The sequence below is a fragment of the Pinus tabuliformis genome, chromosome J (genome assembly GCF_031772625.1).
Source record: "Pinus tabuliformis cultivar Carrire ecotype Pingquan chromosome J, CPIR1, whole genome shotgun sequence".
NCBI classification, from domain to species: domain Eukaryota; kingdom Viridiplantae; phylum Streptophyta; class Pinopsida; order Pinales; family Pinaceae; genus Pinus; species Pinus tabuliformis.
In genome coordinates, this window is record NC_142295.1 from 610,836,088 (window position 1) to 610,856,070 (window position 19,983).

General features: G+C 41.9%; 1 pseudogene; it reads left to right on the forward strand.

Annotated features, from left to right (window-relative positions):
- The first annotated feature begins 8,324 nt into the window (after positions 1-8,324).
- Positions 8,325-18,897, forward strand: LOC149228442 (eukaryotic translation initiation factor 1A pseudogene; annotated as a pseudogene).
- Positions 18,898-19,983: the final 1,086 nt, after the last annotated feature.

Below are 19,983 nucleotides of genomic sequence, written 5' to 3' on the forward strand. Positions count from 1 at the left end.
GATGTCATTGTTGGGCCTAGGAATTATCATTAAAATACATCCACTTTCACTCCATTCACACATTTTATCACCTCTATTCCACCACCATGTCACCACATCAACTTCACTTTCATCATTATATGGGTTACCTTTGTGTTTTCCAAAACATTATTAATTCTTAGTATTTTTAAGAGAATTTATGGTTAAACTTTAGAAAATAATCTCCATATACTTATACCTAACAATTAGAATGAGTTTGTTGACATGTGTAGGTACAAAGGAAGCTTCCAAGGCATCTTTATGTGGCACTCTATGTTCAAATTCGAATTTGAGGAGATCATGGACCTCATGGAGGATAGGGTTATGTGTCACCATTGGTTGAGAAATATGTGGGTCAAAGGAGGGAATAGTGGATTTACATTTATGAGTTTGTTATCATAGCTTTTGTATAAATAGGAGTGTTATCTCCTTCATTTGTAATCTTAATTTTTAGAATTTTAGAACCTAATCCTTCATTTGTAATCTTAGTATCTTATAGGTTGGTAATGAGAAGTTAGATTTGGAGAATCATTGTAAGGGTTGTAATTGCAATTTGCAATTGATGATGAATAAAACGAAGCTTCTTTGATCCTCTAATTTTGACTTCTCTTTTGGTGTGCTTGTGAATCCTTGGAAGGATCCCCATTGCCTAGCAAGTACACTTTTATTTTGGTAGGATTTTATTTTATGTTTGTTTGTGAATTTCATTAGATTAAATTATTAGGTTCATATGTTTGGAATAATAACGAATGACCTTTTGTAAGAAAGTATTAATGTTTCCTTCAATGAATCTAATTTTTTTATTTAATGTTTGATTTCATTAATTTAAGTTTTTGATTTATACGCTTGAGATATAAATGAATAGTCTCTTGTAAGAGAGCTTTAATATTTCATGCAATCAATCAGAATTAGGTTTAAGTGCTTTAATTTCATCAGTCTAAATAGTTTGTTGATTAATATGTTAGAAATATTAATGAACAGTCTCCTGTAAGGGAGCCTTAATATTTCTTACACTTGTCACAATGTCTTTAGATTTCATTTTTTTAAATGACTAAATAGGTGTTGGAGATCCCAATGAAAGACCTCCTATAAGGGAGCTTTGGCATTTATTCACCTAGCTTAGTTTAGTTTGTCACTAAGTCCATATATATGATGATCCTCAAAGTTTACTTACCCGGATTGATAGTAAATGACACTCTAATTTGGATCGCATTTTAGACCAAACATTTTGGCGTCGTTGCCGAGGAGGATAATTTAGAGATAGACTTAGGAAGTTCTTTTTATTGCAATTTTTTTTTTTAATGGACTAATTTGTGAAACCTGGTGACAACAGGATCTTCATAACGGAGTTCAAGTTTGAGCATTTTTTTTATTTATTTTCGTACTTCGTTAGATTCAAATTCAGTTTTTAAACCCCCCATTTCTTACTAACTCATCTACGGATGAGAAATTTGAAGATGTTAAACAAGTACTTCTCGAAGAGCAAGGATAATATCGAAGATTGGTTTCAAAAGAACCTTGCGCCAAATCCAAGGATCAAACAAGTTACTCACATCCTTGCAAACACTCAGGTAATAATTTTAAATTTAGATGTGAGCGTTTTTGAATTTTTAGTCTGTAGATGGCTTCACTAGAAGCATTCTTTTACCTAGGAAATAAAAAAAAAGAGTTTCAAGTTAAGGTAGAAGAGATTAGCAAAATAAACTAGATCTGGTAGAGTTTTCTTTTAGTCTTGTTTAAAAAAATAAAAACATAAAAATAATAAAGAATCATCATCATTTCTCATAAATAAATTTACATTCACGCTAACATGCAAATATAAAATAAAATAAAATAAAAAAATCAATATGTTGGTATGCTCTCTTCCTGCGCTTCAAGCAATCATGAAGATCAGAAAATATATTGATTTATTTTCAAAATTAAATAAAAAAAAATTTCTTGCTGGGAATGTGCTGGAATCATTTCTTCAAGCCAAATCTGCATATAAACAAATCAAAATCAGTGTTTAAGGAAGAAATCTGCACTTTATCCTCCATCTCACACTTTCAAGAATAAAATTGAAAACAATTATAAAGAAATTGCAGCAGACAAGTAGCAAATAAACATTGTTCGTAAAAAAAAATCTTAAAAACTTTTGTATAAAATTCTTCTTTAGACTCTATCCTAAAAAAAACTTTCGAATTTTAGGCTCACTAGCCCATGTCTTCCAATGAAAAAAAAAACCAATTTTTCAACGAATTGCCTCTGAAGTAGCATCCTTCAATATAGTTGTACTAGAATATACTAGTCGCACCTCAGCTCCAAGAAGACGAATTTGGAAGGACTGCCTTTCCATATCCTATGCACCCATGTAAACAACACACTACAAACTGAACTGTGCAGATGCCCAACACTTGTCTCAGCTATTATTTTCTTTAAGATGTGTTTAGCGATAAGTGCTTGTGTAATAACGTTGTTAAAATTATGGGCACCAATATGGTAGAGATCTTCTCAGATAAACATGCTGAACGTTTTATTGAAGGTAGGGTACGTCTATGGCCATCGTTTTCATTATGGCTATTGCTATGGCTCTTGCCCTTCGCATGAAATATCTGTAGGCAAGGGATATAATCTCGTTGGCTTCCACCAAAAACCATACCCAACGAAAACCATTCAAAGACGATACCGCCATTCCAGATTTTCCGCACTCAAATTCAGAGTACCCCAAAACTGGTGTGCAAGAGAAGAAAAGCTCGTGGTAGAACGAAATCGCTGTGTGATGGGGACAGAGTGTGTAGAGCTAGTTAACGTCGTTGCTTCTGTTGACTCAAGTCGATTAAGCTACTCTGATCACTGCAGGGTGATGAGGTTATGCTCTTACAGCGGAGGTACCCGAGCAACCAGTGCTGCCATCGAGAACTTGAGGATTGCGTCTAAGGAAGGAAAGTTGAACGAAGCCATGGAACTTTTCAGAAACGTAAAGGAAGCGTGCCAAGTGTCTGATAAATTGTTGAACAAGATTGTGCTTGCCAGTTGTTTGGGAAACCGAATGGGGAATACTTTCCTCCGGGTGCTTTTAACATGTCGTAGGTTGAGACTGGTGGATGAAGGCCAAAGGCACGACGAAAACCACTAATTTTGTCTATTAAACAAAATATGCAACAAAAATATCTTTGAAAATCCGGTCACTATCTCTTTGTTGCTATGCAATCACTCTTATCTTTACAACCACAATTCGAGTGATTTGAGCAAGTAGATTTTTGGGCACAATTTTTGGTAAGATTTGATTGTTTGGCTAAGGCTATATAATTCTTGTCGATTGCATTCAAACCACCTGAACGTTAGGGATCATGCTCAGATTCGAAAAACCCAAGCCTACCTTATTCAGATAGACCCTAGCGGAAATCACTCCAAAAATAAGGTGTAAAATCCGGACATCAACGGTAAAAAAAAAGAAGTTTAACTTGTTTTAAATGTTTGATCTGCCATTACATTCCATCCCTTAGTTCATTCATCTCAAAAGAATTCCCTGCCTTTGCCTTTCATGGTGAACTTCCTGCTTCAGAATATCTTTTGAAGAGTTTGTAACGGAGCTGAAAACATTAGCAGGGCTAAACATGCTGGTTCAAGCAGTTGGAATTGGTAAAGGAAACCATGATTTGATAGCAGCTTTTATGGAACCCATGAAGACTAACTAGGTGGTGTATGCTCGTGAAATTCCTATGGGTAGAGCATGCTCTTCCCTTTCTACTGAAGAGATTGTCAAATTCTTGACTGGAGATTACCGGCTTAGCAAGGCATCGACAAATGACTTGTTCTCGGAAGAAGTGTGGCCTCAACTTCTAGCTAGAGGATGGCATTCTTAGCAACCTAAGGATTAGGAAACATTGGTGGTGTGCAAATTTTTTCCAGAATTTTAGTGAAAGGGGTTCATTACTTTGATTCTGTGAGTGATGTTTTGAATCGGATAGCGTCAGAGCTTCTTTTTCCTCCACAGCTAGAAATGGGTGACATGACTGGAAGCAAAGTGAAGCCAGAATGCCACTGGACTGGTGAGATTCTAGAGGAGAAAAATGATTGCTTGTAAGACCCCCCTTGCTATCTTCGACCAAGATATTTCCCAAGAAATATTGATTCAAATGCATTCACTATAGTTGACACCAGTTTGGTATCACAAGGAGAGGAGCCTGCTCGTTTTTGGGAGAGCAGAACATTGCCTGCAGAAGACCTGTCATCATGTCTTCAATGTGTTTATGCAGAAACAGAAGGTTTGAACTCAGAGTTGTTGCTGAGTAAGGTGGCTAAAACTTGTGAACCTTTGTTAATTGAAGATACACTGAATGCCTATCTAGCTGAGACTGACGCAATTGAAATCATAAAGAATAGCTTCGATGGAGTTGATAGGATATGCATGTTACACAGTAATTTGTCACCGTCCCTATCGCCCCGTTTCCGTACATTGGAGGACACATTTCGGGACTTGTGAGCAGTGACATAACCCAAAAATACTTGCATTGTGTTCCCCTGAGTATGTACTTCATGTTCCCTGAAGACACCTTCTGCAAATTATCCCTGAAAAGTGCTCCTTTTCCATTGGCGCAGGTCCACAGTGTCTTACCTGCGCCAATCACTGAGATCCTCAAAAGGGGGTGCGACCATTGGCGCTCTGTCATAGAACAACACCCGCGCCAACCAAGTTTGGTAATAATTTTTGGCAAACGCGCGCCCATATTTTTTTTCCCTTCAGATCACGAAGTCTTTTGAGGGTAAAATCCATCGGATAGAGGTCGAGAGTCATCATCTATCCTCATCATCTATCCTTTCAGAGATAATGTCAATCCACAATGGGTGTCCTGGTGCATTGAATCTTCCTCCCTTCTCCATCTATAAAAGTCTGTCCTCATGCATTAGACAAGCTAGTTTTTGAGTAATGCTAGTTGTGATTACGTTTGTCCTGAGTGATAGTGAAGCATAGAGAGGTTATGCTGCCAGAGAGGAGGTATATTGCAAGACACACATAGCTGCTCGCCCAGCCAGAGGAGAGGTTCAATGTCAGAACCTTGGTTGTATCTTTTCCCGTCTATTATTCATTAATGAACGACTGCTGTTATGGTTCCAATCTCATTGTCTATTATAATGATGTTTGATTTATTTCCTTTCTGACTGAAATATAGTTGTACCTTGGTGGATTTTATGCTTGTATCTGGTTCTTCCTTTGCATGTGCAGGTGTCCGTTCGCGAGGATCGCAAGGATTGTGACCTGCCGGAGCAAGGGAGTGGGAATATCAACTCTGCTTCGACATTAGCGTTGGACTCCAGGTTGGTCTTCTTAATTCACCTTTAATGTACAACTAGGAACTTGCGTAGCAGCGTGAATCGATTGTGGCTAGTTCTATTTTAGGCTAGTGGGATCACCTCTGTCCGCAGAGGGGATTTACCTATCCAACAATTTGGCGACTCCACTGGGGAGAAGCTATTTGGAGTTTGTCTTGCATGTTAATTTTCTCTTGCTTGCTTGAGTAAATGAGCTTTCTGGGTCAATTTTGAGATTGTTATTTGCTGTTTGATCCATCTGAACACTGTCGGCCCGACTTTGAGTCGTGTTATTTATTTTTTTAAGCCGGAAAACTTAGTTGGCGTGTTTTTAAATCTGACAGTCGCGCCAGTTGGCGCATGTTGCCCAACAGCAACTCGCGCCAATCTTTTGGTAGCGCAAGTTGCAGGCTGACAGTCGCGCCAGCCTTGTGAATTTTTCCTGTGTGTTTGTTGGAAGCTCTTTAAACTCGGATTTTTGTCTTTTTATATCCCTTGCAGCTTCTGGAAGTGTGTTGAAACTCTGTTTGACTGGTTGTGCCTTTATCCTTCAGTTGTTTGCTTATTTCTATCGACTTGGTATTCCGACCCTAGAACATCTGGTGGCCTTGCATGTCGAGCCTTCTGTGGGAAGTTCCGGTTCTTTGATTTTCCAGTCAAATGTTTGATTGTTTTCCGCACCTATCTAGTGGTTGATTGTTAAAGCTTGGTATTCTATGCTTTGAGCAGTTCACTTCTAGCTTTTTTGGATTTTGTTTGACTTCATTTGAACTTAGATCACGTGGTTCATTGAAAGTCTTAGTGTTTTTCCTTGCTTGCACAGTTCATTTTTGGTGTTTTAGAATTGGTTCTCCTTTCATCGAGTGAATTTTGTTTGTCTATTCTTGTGAATATCTCTGAAGATTTGATTAAATGCATCATGCCATCTTAAAAGAAAGAAAAACAAAAGATCTTTTTGCATCATATTAGTTAGCGTTTATTGTTATTTGTTGCTTTTAAAAAGAAAAAGAAAAAGAAAAATTTTCATTTCTTGTTATTAGCTGCATTAGGATCTTTGTTGATTGCTTAGTGATCATTTTGTTCGTGTAAAAATCTCAACTCTCCTGTAGATAGAATTCATTGAATGAAATGATATAATTTTGGCATGTAGTTTGCATTTAGGAAGTTTTGAGAGATCACATACGGTAGGACCAAAAAACTGAAACATAATTGAAGATAAACTTTAAAATAAACTGAATGAACCTAACAATGCATTGGAACCTAACACAAACATTCTAGAGGTCTAGGTTGGAGACGTGTTCCGACGTCTTTAAACCTGGTAGCTTACCGTCGAGTGGTTGGGTGATTCCTCCACGGTGAAACGATAGGTGCCAGTACGGATTGTGCTCCCACGTACCGTCGCGTATACATTGGGAGACCCCTATAGGATTAAAACCTTTTATCCATAGGAAGCCGAGTCTGCCGCCTTACAAGCCGTAATGCACTGAACACAACATTCGGGAAGATTGACTGCCGTACGGGAAGTCCTTGGTTTTCATCTGATTGCCAAGGTGTATAAGCAGTTTTACGGATTGTTTGGTAAACCTCTTGCCTAGTTCTCCAGAGCAGTCACTTTTGATCCTTTTCGGACTCTCTAAAAGAAAAGGTGCCAGTGAGCTTCTTGTCACTTCGTGCTCATTAAATATTCGAAGGAGACTAGAGTCATCTTTTTGTCCTTTTCTCGACTCTTAAAATATGAAAAGGTCAAGTTCAGTGTCTTAAAATTTATTTGCCACGATCACATACTACCCGGTTAGATTTTGTTTGCGTTAGTCTGAGTAGGGTCTTGTCTCGTTAGATTGCCTAGGATTTTGTGAAGTCCCATCCTGGCGGAATTACCAATTTCATCTTCCGAGATACCGGTTGTGAGTGAAACTCTTTCTATTGTTCCAAGTATACAACCGCTCAATTCCATGTTATGTCTTCTCCATTTCCGACCTCTATTTGGTCACAACTCAATTTTTCCAACCCGGAGCTTTTGACTCCACCAAATCGCAGTACATCTGTTACCTCAGTCACGACCGCTCCAACGGTATCTGTGGCTTCGTCGACTCCTATGTTTAGTCAATCTTTATTTGGAGGTTTTGATCCTACATTGAATGCCCCACCTAAAGGCCAATACGATCAGTATTTACCACCTCATGGGTATTTGACGGGTCAACCGCATGTTGAGGTTTCAGTTCCATTGTCAATCGATTGGAGTTCCACCGTTTTTCATGGTGGTCAAGCTTCGTATGCACAACCCGACAAACCACCTTAGCAAAACCTACAAGGACAATCCTTCCAAGGAAATCCTTTTGCCTCTGGTGGTCCTTTTTTCACCTCTCAACCTACTGGTAACCCAGGTCAACCTTCTACGCAAGAAGCCCAACCTGGTATCCAGCAAGGTTCGCCTACTGGACAAACTGGTCAATCCGTTGTTAATCTCAATCAACCCAATGTCCAGTATGGTCCAATATCTGGACAAGTTACTCAACCACTTGGTCAGCCTACTGTCCAGTATACTCAACCTTCTGGGCAAGCCGGTCAGCCTCAACCACAGTTAGGCCAACCAATTGCCCAGCCCTCTCAGCCATCTAGTCTGTTAGGACAACCTTCCGCTGCACAACAACAGCTCCAATCCCAGCAGGTCGGCCAACCTCAGTATCAGCAGATACAACCTTCCGGGCAGGTAGGCCAACCTCAGTATCAACAAGGTTATCCTTCTGGCCAGATAGCCCAACCTACAGGACAGCCTACTGGCGCTGCTCAATCCGGTCCGTGGCCCCAAGTGGGACCCCAAAACCCATCCGGTCTTCAAATGCAGGCTGGAGCTCAATCCCAAACTTTTTATCAAACCCAGCCTGGTGCTCAAACTCAATATGGAGTCCCACCACCGTATGGTTACCAGCAACCTCAAGGGCAACCTTTGTTCGCCCCATACCAGAATTACCAACAACTGCAGGCGAATCCTTTGCAGAATTATCAACAGCCATATGGCGCATCTGCAGCATCGTTTGGTAATCCCTATGCTGGGGGGCAAAATACAAATCCTTACGGCCAATACGCTATGGGGCCAAATCCGTCCGGGCAAAGTCCATGGGGGCAACCGCCACCTGGTTGGAACCCTGGTGCTCCATCCTACCAGCAGCCCCAGATGTCTTTCAATCCTCAATTACCATTCTTAGCGACTTTAGAATTACCGGATGTGTCCAAATTGACCAATGATCCTATTCTTCATAATCCTTATTGGCCTCCGGTTCCAACCAAAATTCCTGGTGACTGTCCAAAATTCGATGGTAAAGCTAATGAAGATCCACAAGCCCATGTCATGACTTATCACTTGTGGTGTTCATCCAATTCATGGCTTGATGATTCCATTCGGCTTCGCCTTTTTCAAAGGACTCTCACTGGCTCTGCCGCTAAATGGTATATCGAACTCAATCGCGGATCCTTTCAGGATTTCAACTCTTTGGCTATGGCATTTCTCACTCATTTTCAGTTACCCATTCGATATGAAACGGGTACACACCTCCTCACATCCTTAAGACAAACGACGGCTACGCATATCTCTGATCATATCCATGAATGGAGAAGGCGTAGACGTATGATCAAATTTTGGATTCCCGACCAGCTTCTTACCGATTGGTTTACGACTTCGTTCGTTCCTCCAATAGCTCGGGATATTGCCATACTCAGAGACTTTGACTTAGAACGCCATACTCAGAGACTGCCTCCCCAGATCGCCTTCCTTATACAGGTTATTATAGATTCCAAAACGATTCATCGTACAGTCATTGATGAAGGTGCCTCAACTTGCATCATGTCTGTTGCCTGTTGGAAAGCTATTGGATCTCCAACGCTGAGCCAGTCTCCTACTAACTTGGAAGCTTTTGATGGAAGAGCATCCTGTCCTTACGGTATACTCCAACGTTCACCCATCTCTTTGGAAGGCAAGACGGTCGAGATGGAAGTTGAAGTTGTTGATGCCACTCTAACCTACAACCTCCTTCTCGGACGCAACTGGATATACACGATGCAAGCTGTCGCTTCATCTTTCTTTCGTATCATTCGTTTCCCTCATCAAGGGAAGATTGTTACCGTAGACCAGCTATCTTTCTTCGCTTCTTCTTCCGAAGGCACCATCCCGTTTGTGGAGCATACTTCCAAATTATCTGAGAGTCTGGGAGCTGGACTTTTCAAAGATCCCGCTCTTATGGGTGTTTTTCCGCTCCCTCCTCCAAACATCGCCTCTGTCAATATGATCACTACTGGGTCTGACCCGTGGATCATTCCTCCCGCAGACCAAGTAGATTCATGGGGCGACCGAATGCCGTTGAGTCCTGCCGAGCTCAACTATGTTGAAATCATTGCTGCATCGGCTCCCTCTTCTACACTTACTCCATCCTCAGGGCTTCTAGAAGAGGCTTCTTCGGATTCCTTAAGAGAAACATTCCTCTCCGACGAAGCCATTATTGAGACCATGTCTCTAGAGGAACCGCCTTGGCATGATTCTCACCATCGTTCCTCATTTCTACCTGCCTCGCAGAATTTTCTGACTTGTCTCGAGAGGTTTGCTCCTTGTCTCCCATCACAAATCCTTCAAACGCCTATTCAGATTGATCAGGTGTTTTCTGAAGGGAATATGGCAAACATTACGCAAACCCAACCTATCGACATCTCTGTCAAACCAGGGATTGTCGAGCTTCTTCACATCGGAGTCACTTGTACTCCAGAGGAGATTCAACTTTATTCCAACCTTTTTCGCGAATTTCGTGATGTCTTCGCATGGTCCTATGAAGAAATGCCCGGCATTGATCCTAGTATAGTGGTGCATGAAATAATCACGTACCCAGGTGCTAAGCCTGTTCGTCAACGTTTACGCCCTGTACACCCCCGAAAGGCTGCAGCAATTAAGGCCGAGGTGGAGAAGCTTCTTAAAGCCGGTTTTATTTATCCGATTCCTCTCACTGAATGGGTTTCTAATATTGTACCTGTGACCAAAAAACAGGGTACAATCCGGGTTTGTGTCGATTATCGTGATATAAACCGAGCCTGTCCTAAAGATAATTTTCCCACACCATTCATCGATCAAATTATTGACGAGTGTGCCGGAAGTGAAATGTATTCTTTTATGGACGGTTTCTCTGGCTATAACCAGATCAATATTGCTCCCGCTGATCAACACAAAACTGCCTTTATTTGCCCATGGGGCACTTTTGCCTATAAGAAGCTCCCCTTCGGTCTAAAAAATGCCGGTGCTACCTTCCAGCGTGCAATGTCTTATGCTTTCCATGACATTCGACACATTGTACAGCCTTACCTGGATGATCTCCCTGCCCATTCAGCTAAACGTCAGGACCACCCTAAACACCTTCGCGAAATCTTTCTTCGCTGTCGACACTACCGAATTAGGCTTAATCCTCACAAATGTGTCTTCTGCGTTGAATCTGGCCGACTTCTCGGGTTTGTTGTTTCCCGAGAGGGCATCCGTTTGGATCCCCTTAAAGTCGAGGCTATAGTGAATCTTCCTCCCCCTGCTTCTTTACAGCAATTGCAAAGATTGCAGGGTAAAGCAAATTTTTTACGTCGTTTCGTTCCAAACTATGCCGAGGTGGCCAAAGGTTTTACACGATTACTAAAACGCGATGTCCCTTTTCATTGGGATAATACTGCTCAGGAATCTTTTGAGCGTCTCAAGGGTCTCCTTGTCTCTGCTCCATTACTCCGTCCTCCGAATTATTATCGCGATTACACGCTGTATTTGGCCGCCGCCGACACCACTATCGGCATGGTTCTTGTTCAAGCTGACGATGATGGCACTGAACATGTTATTTATTATCTCAGCCGCAACCTTCTAGATACGGAAACTCGATATGCTTATGTCGAGAAGTTGGCTTTAGCCGTGGTTTGTGCTGTCCAACGTTTCCGTCATTATATCCTGCTGCGAACAACTACCGTGATTTCTGATTGCAACCCCATGACGTATATATTGTCACGCCAGTTGCTGGGGGGAAAATACTCAAAGTGGATTGTTATCCTCCAAGAGTTTGACTTGGAATTTACCACTGCCAAGTCTAAGAAATCCCTTGTGTTTGCTGAGTTAATTTGCTCTTTGCCATCTTCTTCCTCGACCTCGCATATAGAGGATCAAATTCCGGATGAGACCCTGTTCCTCATTAGCACCCTCGATCCATGGTACGGAGATATAATCACATATCTGCAAACCTCCTCCTTTCGCCCGGGTGTGTCTAAAGACGCTCGGCGAAGGATTCGTCATCAATCTCAACCATACCGTATCATTGGAGATACATTATATCGTCTCGGTGCAGACTCTGTTCTCCGCCGTTGTCTTACTCTCGAGGAAGCTGAACGGGTTTTAAATGACTGCCACTCCGGTGCCTGTGGCGGACATATGTCCGGATATGCTACTGCCCAAAAAATCCTTCGTGCTGGCTACTTTTGGCCCTCTATTTTCAAGGATTGCATCCTTGCCGTCCGCTCTTGTCATGAGTGCCAGATATACCAGCGGAAAATGCGAGCGCCTCCTGCTCCATTGCACCCTGTTGTTTCCGTCGGTCCTTTTGCAAAGTGGGGCATTGATTATATGACCTGTAACCCTCGCTCGGCCGGGGGGCATGGGTTTATCATCGTTGCCGTCGATTACTTTACTAAATGGGCCGAGGCGATGCCTACATTAACTGAAGACGGTCACACAGCGGTGCAATTTTTATTCAATCATGTTATTTCGCGATTCGGCGTCCCTCAAGCCATCGTCACCGATCACGGAAAGCATTTCCGTAATCATATGATGTCGGAACTAACAACCCAGCTAAGCTTGCAACACGATATTTCAACTCCATACTACCCTCAGTCCAATGGTCAAGTTGAAGCTGTCAATAAGGTCTTGGTTACAATGCTTCAACGTATCGTTGGCGTGCATAAGTCTAACTGGCATTTGATGTTGTTCCCCGCCTTGTGGGCCTACCGAACCTCTGTGAAGGATGCCACTGGTTTCACTCCATTTCAACTTGTTTATGGACTAGAGGCTACCCTTCCAATTGAATGTGAAATCCCCTCGTTAAGATTAGCTGTCGAGCTACTTCCCAACACCACTCCGTTAGAAGAACGCCTTCTTTACTTAGAACGGTTGGATGAGACTCGTCGCCTGGCCTCTTTGGCCATCGAAACACAAAAGAAGCGAGTCAAGACTCACTTCGACCAGACCATACGTCCACGTTCTTTCGTTGAGGGAGACTTAGTCCTGCTCTATGATCAGGCAAAAGATAAGCTAGGAGCAGGAAAGCTCGAGTCTATGTGGCTAGGCCCTTACATTGTCAATAAAGTTCTACAGAAAGGGGCCTACGAGCTGATTGATTACGAAGGAAACCCTCTTGGGAAGCCCCGAAATGGGCTTTATTTGAAAAAGTACTATGCGTGATGCTAGTACATTTTATTGTGTACATACATGTACTTTAGTGTGTTGTGTGTGTGTGTCAGTTTTCAAGACATAGCTACCACTTATTGTGTTTTTCGCTTCTTGTGCAGATGTCGGATGCAGGTTATGTTGGTTTCGCTGATGGTGCCTGCCGCAATACTCGCGATTTGTCCTCTGCGGCCTGGGTGATCTACGATCCTCATGGCGAGCTGATAGATTTTCAGGGTGTGTGTTTAGGTCGTACTACTAACAATGTCGCCGAATACTGTGCTGTAATCGAGCTACTTGCTAAAGCAATTAATTTCGGCATTCGTGCATTGGTAGTGAACCTCGACTCTCAACTTGTTGTCCACCAGCTCAACGAGCAATATTCCGTCAGAAACCATCATATTCTAAGGTTGTATTTACGTGTAAGATTGTTAGAAAGGAATTTTGATTTTATCACATATCAACATGTTCCAAGACAATTAAACACATTATCTGATGCATTGGCCAATCATGTATTAGATAGACATTTGCATAATTTGTAACTAAAACAGTACATAAGCAAGCACATGAAAACACAATAGTAAACCATAGGCATATGTATATATATACGTGTGTGTCATAATGTTTGCGCCACGCGCATTACATAATCCAAAAAATAATACATGTCCAAACCCCATACGGCCGCTGACAACATGTCTCTCAAAAATATGCAAAAATGAAACCTAGGCGTCTAACCACGGTGATGCTCATGATAGCATGTCACCGCTCGCACCACACGTCTCAACAGACGATGGACGCGAGTAGACACTCCCACCGTGTGCCTCTGATACGCTCTGGGCATGTCTGCCAATCTGCCATAATCTGGGATCCCTCGAGTAAGTGCCTCGAGGTTCTGTACTAGGTCATCATCCGCATCACCCTCTACCTGAGGGTCGGCAGCAGGTGCCCTCCGTGCTATATGAGACAAGTCAGTTGGTCATTCTGCACCAACATCTGCATACATATATAGTTGTTGTCAGAGAATGGCATGTATTACCAAAAAAAAACTTAAATACATAAAAACATCAAAAACATAGAGAGTTCTTACCTAGCTCCTCGTCCCAGTCTTCCCCTGCAGGAAATGGGAGGTCTGGATCTCCAGTGAAATCAGTGCCCGCATAGGGCCAATCCTCTACGACGATCATCTGGTGACGGAGCCAGATGAAGAACTCGGGCCTCCAGGCCATCTGCTGGCCCCCTCCTCCTCTGGGCATGAGTGGTGCCCATCGAGCCAACCTTGGCTCCCGTGGCAATGGATCTGCCACTAGACCTCCCTGGATCCGGAATATCGGTAGTCGCTCCAGAAAAAATGATACTATGATGGATCCATATCCAAACTGTTTGTTGCCATCACGCTTACACTTGGTAAGCTGCCTCTTGATGTTTGTTGTCACTGCCGTGGCCCAATCAAACAGTGTAGGGTGCAGACACTCAGTTGCCAGCAGCAAGTGATTCTTGCTGGCCTCATGGGGTGCCTGTACCCCAGCCGTCCCGGTGATAGTGAATAGTACCACTCGTAGCACCAGGTCCGGAATAGTGACAATATCTACCTTGGCACTGTTGGATCCAAACTGTGCCCCAGGACAAACTCTTGCCATCACCTCCCCCATCTTTTCCCCGGAAGGCCTGCTTCCAGTCAAGATGGGCCGTGCACCCCGCCGTGATAGTCCTGTAATAAAATAGACATCGGAGACATCCAACTCCAATGTCTGGTCCTTCAGGCGGAATACCTGATCCTCCGTGTCCCAAGCATCCACAATAAACCTCAGTAACTCAGGTTGTGCACGTAAGTATGAGGTAAGGAAGAATTTCTTCAAGCCGCAATCTCTCAAAGCATCCATACATGCATCATCCTCCAATGCCATGGCATCTATGGCCTCATGTTCCCTTTCTCTCCATTCTACAGCCATTTTGACAGATCCCTGCAACCACAAAGTCGAAATTTTCATCATTAGATCATTGATGAAACCAAAATCAGAGAAAAATTGCAAAACAAACGGTGGGATTTCTTGGAAAATCAATTCGCGTGGTTGGCGCGACTGTTTTCAGAACAGTCACGAAAATGTCGTGCCTCCTGTTAGGAAAATAATCCATTGGCGCGAACCCGCGCGGGAAACTCGCGCCAATGGGCGCAACCCTAGTTTTTGCAATCCTCCTTGCAGAGGATCATTCTGTGGATGGAAAACTAAAAAAATGGAATGAAATTAAAGCTAAGGATGAGGCCTCTTACCTGCTTTAGACGGCGGCTCGAATGCTCTCCTGGATTGATCACAATCAGCAGTTGAACTTTGCACCCAAAACCCTCCAATGGTAAACTCAGAAGGTGAAAAGTGAAAAGTAAATTTATTTTTTTTACCATTTCACTATTTATAGCATTTTTTGACCCAAAATTACATTAAAAATTATATTTTTTGAGTATTTTTGGAGTATATTTATGTCAAAGTGGGTTTTACGCTGTTCTTTGTATGATGACAAGGTTTGGTGCAACTCAAGCAACAAACGAGCTCATTTTCCTACTTTTTCAGGCTCAGTAAAATAAATGAAAAGGTTACTCTAAGGTCTGCTTTCAACTCTTTTTCTGACCATTTAAAAAGGAAAAGATGGCCGAGTTACTCCCCTTGACTCATTAAACGTTAATAAGGGGCGGTCGTTTTAAGTTCTTTTTGTCGACCGTTAAAACATAAAAAGATTACCGGGTTTTTATCGTTTCAAACTCGTTAATGGTCACGAAACGACGTGATTTTGACCGCTTTTTTACTTTTTCAGGTCGAAATCACTATTTATGAAAAGTACTCCTCGATCGTAATGGTCGGGCGGTTCTTTCAAGCATTGTTTTATACTTTTTCGGGCTCGAGAGACACAACTTTACGAAAAAGGACACCCCTGGAGTTTCCTTTTCTGCTGTCTTTTCAAACTCTCTAAACATGAAAAGATGCCGAGTTCTTCCTTTGTCAGACTCGCTAAAACCTGATGACATCGGATTTTGTCGAAATGACGCACCACAAGCATATGCTATCCCCATCAAGCTTGTTAAAAATAATCGGGGTACTCGCCAGAAATGGTGGGGAAAAAGAAAATTTTGGAACCATAATTATTGTCGTGTCGGCAGTATGTCGCTCTTGAACATGGCGCTTGTCTGCTTTCGTGTCTGGGTGGGGATATCTCATCTCATTTTTCACTGACCTCCGTGGATTTGGGTAATCCTATTTGACCTCTCATCTGCTCATTGCCTCGTCACCATGACCTCTGATCCATTGATGTCAAATACAACCAATTCCAATGTCGTGCCGCCGATATGTTCAAGATAAGTTGACCTCTGAAAAGAAACAACCTCCATCTGATAGTTCACATGATCTTGATTCACAACATTATCTCTCTGTCTCGTGTCGATGATGTGGGAAACATTATGGCCCACCTTCGATCAAGGTCACTTCCTGTCGACTTCAGCTCATTATCCAGGAAGCTGATCTAGAGACTCCCTTCCGGTGCCTTGGAGCCTGCATGCCTCAATGGCAGGTTCTTCGTGTTCGACGTGAGGTTTTCATCATTGGCCTCCGATCGAATGATTCTACGGGTGTTCGACGTCAGCTCATTAATTCGCACGCCGTAGATTGTACCTATAGTACCTTGAGGGCCATTGTCATTATTGGTGGTACCTCTCGCGTCTGTTAACAGTTTCCATTATTGACTGGTAATCAGACGATGTTCATGCATGTTCGACTTCAGCTCATATATTTGCATGCTTGAACTTGTACTCTTGTTCGGGTCGAGATGGAGCGCAAGACCCTGGATTGTGTCTGTTGTAATCCAGGCGTGATTCTTGATACATGACTCATTCACTGGATGGCTGCGACCATACCTGAGTCAATTCATTGATCCTAACCAGATGGCTGCGTCCATACTATGGATCTAGATTGTTTATGTACTCTCTTATGGATGGCTGCGACCATACCATGTACATCATATAATTGAACTATCAGTCGTTCCTCTTAATGCAGATCTTCGGCGGCAGCTATATGTGTTCTTGTAAAGCATTTCACCCCTCTCTCCCTCTCGGACCTCATGCTTTAGGGGACATCTGTTACACAGTAATTTGTCACCATTGGTCACCGTCCCTATCGCCCCGTTTCCGTACATTGGAGGACGCATTTTGGGACCTGTGAGCAGTGACATAACCCAAAAATACTTGCATTGTGTTCCCCTGAGTATGTACTTCATGTTCCCTGAAGACACCTTCTGCAAATTATCCCTGAAAAGTGCTCTTTTTCCATTGGCGCAGGTCCACAGTGTCTTACTTGCGCCAATCAATGAGATCCTCAAAAGGGGGTGCGACCATTAGCGCTCTGTCATAGAACAACACCCGCGCCAACCAAGTTTGTTAATGATTTTTGACAAACGCGCACCCATATGTTTTTTCCCTTCAGATCACGAAGTCTTTTGAGGGTAAAATCCATCGGATAGAGGTCGAGAGTCATCATCTATCCTCATCATCTATCCTTTCAGAGATAATGTCAATCCACAATGGGTGTCCTGGTGCATTGAATCTTCCTCCCTTCTCCATCTATAAAAGTCTGTCCTCATGCATTAGACAAGCTAGTTTTTGAGTAATGCTAGTTGTGATTATGCTTGTCTTGAGTGATAGTGAAGCATAGAGAGGTTATGCTGCCGGAGAGGAGGTATATTGCAAGACACACATAGCTGCTCGCCCAGCCAGAGGAGAGGTTCAACGTCAGAACCTTGGTTGTATCTTTTCCCGTCTATTATTCATTAATGAACGACTGCTGTTATGGTTCCAATCTCATTGTCTATTATAATGATGTTTGATTTATTTCCTTTCTGACTGAAATATAGTTGTACCTTGGTGGATTTTATGCTTGTATCTGGTTCTTCCTTTGCATGTTCAGGTGTCCGTTCGCGAGGATCGCAAGGATTGTGACCTGCCGGAGCAATGGAGCGGGAATATCAACTCTGCTTCGACATTAGCGTTGGACTCCAGGTTGGTCTTCTTAATTCACCTTTAATGTACAACTAGGAACTTGCGTAGCAGCGTGAATCGATTGTGGCTAGTTCTATTTTAGGCTAGTGGGATCACCTCTGTCCGCAGAGGGGATTTACCTATCCAACAATGCACGATATCGCCATTACATAGAAGTGATCATTCATTGTTACAATCCGAGGAAAGTAATTATTTCAACAGTAAATAGCGAGAAAGATCTTTCTACCCTCATAAGCAGAAACTGGCTCTCTTTCAATAGGACTAGCAATAATGCACTATATTCGAGGTTATGTAAATTCAAACCACAGGCTATACATGCTTTAGCTTCTTATCAAGATAACTTGGAAATTTGATCCTCAATTCTTTTCCAGTTTCAAGTGCTACATTCTAGGAAGCTCCAAAATCAAAAGAAAATTTCATCTCGGAACATGATCCTACATATCCTCAAGAGACACCAACATATTCTGGATAGATACAATCCTTAAGTCTAGGTCCATGTGTGGATACTGGGAAATCAGAACAAAAGTGTCAGTTTAAGCAAGATTCAAGGCATTGCCAAGAACATAAAAATGATTCAAAACCAACACAATCACTGGGAAATGACCCTCTTTTGGAAGTTGTGAATTCTGAATTTTTTGCAGTTTGCCACACCTCAAATTTTGCATCTCTGAAATTGAAATATTTTCTTTTTGTAGAATCTATTTGTTTATGGCTGCATAGAATCGTGAAGCACAAATATGTTGGAGATTTCAGATATGACGAGAAGAGAAAATTGGTGTTCAAGCTTGGCAATGGCCACTGCGAAACTCTTTGCATTGACAAAACTAAGCGTCTCTGCCATATCCGAGGCAACATGCAACAAAAGGTCTGGAATGCTGCTGGCGACATTGTCCTGGTAGGCCTCAGAAACTATCAAGATGATAAAGCCGATGAAGCCAGGGTTCTAAAGGCCTATGGTGAGCTCCCAGAGAACGTCTGTCTGAATAAGGGTATCGCAGGTGGTCTTGACGAAGATGAAGACGGAATTGCAGATGACTACATTGAGTTTGAAGACGAAGACATTGAAAAAAATCTAATTTCCTTTGTCTTCATTATCAGTGTTATGTAGCATAGTATGTTTCTTTGGATTTTATAGAAAATTGGAGTATAGCTACACTCACCTGGGTTATTCTATTTGGATACAGGAGTGAAGCCAACTTTGACAGTGACCAAATCCACAATCCTGCAAGGGACTAGTAGAAGGAAGACTGTTGTGGCACGTGTTCTCCTCCTAGAGGACTGCACAGGTTTTGGTTGCTAGGGGATTTGGTTTTGAAACCCCCATCACATTACAAGCGCACTCAGAAAATTGATCCAGTATCTACACCAGGCGCATTCAGAAAATTGATCAAAAGGGTAGATGAATGAAGAATTGGAGTGAGCTATTGAAGTTTGGTTGCCCCACGGGAGTGAGCTATTGAAGTTTGGAGCCAACGTTCTCAGGATCTGAAAAAATGATTGAGGTTTTATTTTATTATATTGTTAATATTAATTTAATTTAGGTTGAACATTTTAGACTTTTATTTTTATTTTCAGTTGGTAAAATTCATTTATATGTGATAGAGTAGAAATAAATGATTAATTCAGTTAAAAAAAAACAATTAAAAAATAAAATAAAAAGCAACTTCATGAAATTCAGGCACATGAGTATCAAATCAAATTTCACATGTTTTATCATGAAATTGCAAACTTTGTTTTACTTGTCACTTTCAAGATACCATGAGAAAGTTGGAAATTTGAAGGAAATTTTGCACCTCCATAAATTTAATCCATTAAAATGGAATCAGGTTAATTTTATTTCTAAGATTGATAAATAAAGTTATGCATTGGCGTTTGTGAGATTTCATTAATTAAAAATGCGCCATGCACCTTTCAAAAATGAAGCAAATCACACAAAGGAGGATTCATTTATCGAACATTTGGAGGATTATGCTTAGAGTTGGCATTAAAATCTATGCTTTCATCAAGGTTGTATGCGTTTATGAGACAAACTAATCTGCAGCATATGCTCTTCATCATGCACATTCGAGGAGACATCTGACACAAAGAGGGAGATAAGTTAATTTTCATGGTTATTTTTATAAAAAAAAAGGACTGTTATCAACATCAGGAATTGGACTAAAATTACGCTTTTGATTATCCATAATCTGTTTCA